The sequence below is a fragment of the Octopus bimaculoides genome, chromosome 7 (genome assembly GCF_001194135.2).
Source record: "Octopus bimaculoides isolate UCB-OBI-ISO-001 chromosome 7, ASM119413v2, whole genome shotgun sequence".
Taxonomy (NCBI): Eukaryota; Metazoa; Mollusca; class Cephalopoda; order Octopoda; family Octopodidae; genus Octopus; species Octopus bimaculoides.
Genome location: NC_068987.1, coordinates 19,419,401 through 19,422,379, shown reverse-complemented (window position 1 = coordinate 19,422,379; position 2,979 = coordinate 19,419,401). Strand labels below are relative to the sequence as shown.

The 2,979-nt window shown below is 38.3% G+C and overlaps 2 protein-coding genes across 3 annotated transcripts in view; one reads left to right on the top strand and one right to left on the bottom strand.

The window, feature by feature from the left end:
• The window catches only part of LOC106881356 (ankyrin repeat and LEM domain-containing protein 2), a 51,360-nt gene that overhangs the window by 2,731 nt on the left and 45,650 nt on the right, over window positions 1–2,979 (top strand). Inside the window, exon 1 of one of the 2 annotated variants that reach the window (XM_052969320.1) lies at window positions 67–184. The exons of the other annotated variant lie outside the window; for it this stretch is intronic. The gene's annotated coding sequence lies outside the window, so the exon portion shown is untranslated. Of the gene's footprint in view, window positions 1–66; window positions 185–2,979 lie in introns of those variants that run through there. 2 annotated transcript variants of the gene reach the window in all.
• The window catches only part of LOC106872893 (phosphatidylinositol 3,4,5-trisphosphate 3-phosphatase TPTE2), a 71,762-nt gene that overhangs the window by 62,620 nt on the left and 6,163 nt on the right, over window positions 1–2,979 (bottom strand). The window lies entirely within an intron of this gene.

Sequence of the window (2,979 nt, the reverse complement as noted above, 5' to 3'; positions counted from 1 at the left end):
TATATATATATATATATATATATATATATATGTGTGTGTGTGTTTGTTTGTATCACATGGTTCCGGGTTCAGTTCAACTGCGTGACACCTTGGGCAAATGTCTTCTACTATAGCTTCGGACCGACCAAAGCCTTATGAATGGATTTGGTAGACGGAAACTGAAAGAAGCCCGTCGTATATATATGTAGGTATAATTTTGTTTATATATGTGTGTGTGTGTATGTGTGCAATGGGTAAATTGTGGTCATTTATACTTTATTTTCATTTTTGCGTAATTTAGACGACAGTTTATTCACCACACCCTGTATAATATATATATATATATATGTGTGTGTGTACATATATGGGTATATGTGTGTGTATATATATATATATATATATATATATGTATGTATGTATGTATGTGTGTATGGGCATAGCCATGCACATGTGTAGAAGGAAGTTTACTTCCTGTCCTCATAGCTCCGGGTTCAGTCCCACTGCGTTGCACCTTGGTCAAGTGTCTTTTACAATAGCCCCGGGCCGACCAAAGCCTTGTGAGTTGATTTGGTAGACTGAAACTAAAAGAAGTCCATCGTATGTGTTTGTATCTCTATGTTCGGTTTACAAAATTAAACGTTTCTTCCACCACTATCCTGTGACTTAGCAGTTCGGAAAGAGACCAACAGAAATACCAGGCTTTGGGGGCCAACTTATTTGATTAAACCCTTCAAGGCGGTGCTTCAGTATGGCCGCAGTCCAATGACTGAAACCAGTCAAATCGTCCAACCCATGCTAGCATGGAAAGCGGACGTTAAACGATGATGATGATGACACCAGACATTGACATGAAACTAGAATGTTTCATGTCTATTGTACAAGCCATATGCCAGAAATATGTCCCAGAGCACAAGGCCAAAACAAATAGGAACAAGATTCCAAGGGAGAGGAAGATCCTCATGAGACAACAGACGAAGGTTGCAAATTGACACAACCAGCATCCCAAAAGTAGCGAAAGGTCCTGCCTAAAAACAACACTGATGGAGATTGAAAAAAAGCTGCAACAATCCTATATGAGGGAGAGAGCAGACAAAGAAGCCTGGGTTATGAAAAACATTAAGTCAAACCCAAAGGCCTTCTTTCATTACGCGAAAGAAACAGCCTCAGTATGCTGCAAAATAGGACCCCTCTTTGAAAAGGATGGCTCACTCACAGACAGTCCAACTAGAACAGTGTCTTCAACACCCTGTTGGAACACAGACAAGTGAATGAACCAGTAGACTTCTTTGTCAACTCCCCTATAACTAGCGAGGCAGTTACGATGGAATACATCGACATTAGCGAAGAACATGTACTACTAACTACAGATGAAGTGGACACAAACTCAACTGCTGTGGATTTGCAATTTGAAATCTGAAATCGAGCAAATGTGGACTGTGATACAGAGGTCTCAGATGGACAGACAGAATTTCATTTTTATTAATATAAACGGCTCTTTCCAAATATAACAATATTGATTTCAACACAAGAAAATAATAAGCTAAAATCTGCATTGCCAAATGCTTTTAAGATGAAAAATGCCTGTGAAAGTTTGCTTATTTAGCAGATACGTTTCATCACATGAATCAGATGAACAATTCATTGTAAGGCCCTAGAGAAAATGAATTGACTGCAACTAAGAATATTTTTATATTTAAAAGAAGACTGAGTCTTTGGGGAAATCTCACATTGCAAAGCAAAATCTTCAAATGTATCAAAAGCCATATGGAAGAATTGTTGATCAAATCAAACATTATTTTCCCTCCCTTTTGATGGAGGTGTATGTTTGGGTGAAACCACATATATCGTCTGCTTATTTTTTGGGAACTTGGCTTTTAAGAGATGCCGAAGAACTATTGTGAGCTGCAGTTTGATCTAACACTCAAGATGAGATTTGCTGGCTTATCCCTGAATAATTTCTAGGCTTCTGTCAAAGAAGAGTAATCCCTGCCATTCATAGAAAGACAATGAATATGTTATGGTGGTTTTTAACTTCGTACATGTGTGAGCAAGCTTTTTTCTTGTTTAGCAAATATCAAGAGTAAATACTGAAATCATCTCCTTTCAGCTGAAGCTGGAATCCATGTGCATTTATTCTAAATTTGACTCCACATTAAGTATTTGTGTACTAAATGACAAGCACAGGCTTCTCATTAAAGAAGCCAATTTCATTATCTAAATTGGCTTTAAAAGTAACTTTTCCTTGACCCATATAACATATTGCCTTAATATCTTATGCCTTACTATAAGATTAAGCTGTAGTAGTTTTTATCTATTTTATTCTGTTTGTATGTGTTATGTAGGATGTTGGCTCATCATCATTTGATGTCTATTTTCCATGTTAGTATACACTGGAGGATTTGACAGGGTTTACTGGGTTCAAGGGTTGCATTGTGCTCTTATGTCTGTTCTGGCAGAGTTTCTATGGGCTCTATGTCCTTCTTAACATTAACCACTTTACTGTGTTTGTCACTATACATCATGCAAGACCATGAACCCCAGGGGCAGGGGTAGCTTTATGTTAGGAAATGATGGGATTAAAGTATGAGAAGGGGCCAGAATGGTACAGGTTTCTTGCTATAGTGGTGCTATATGACTATTCTCATATAGAAGAGGTAGTGATTGAGTGAGGTTGGAACGAGATAAAATAGGGGTGATGAGGGGTGTGGGTGGCCCCTCAAGGTGATTAGAAGTAAGTGGGGACATAAGAATCAAGTTTAGTGGGTACTCTTTTATTTGTTTGTCATTTGACTGCGGCCATGCTGGAGCACCGCCTTTAGTCAAGCAAATCGACCCCAGGACTTATTCTTTGTAAGCCTAGTACTTATTCTATCGGTCTTTTTTGCCGAACCGCTAAGTTACAGGGCTGTAAACACACCAGCATCGGTTGTCAAGCGAAGTTGGGGGGACAAACACAGACACACAAACATATACACACACATACATATATATATATATATA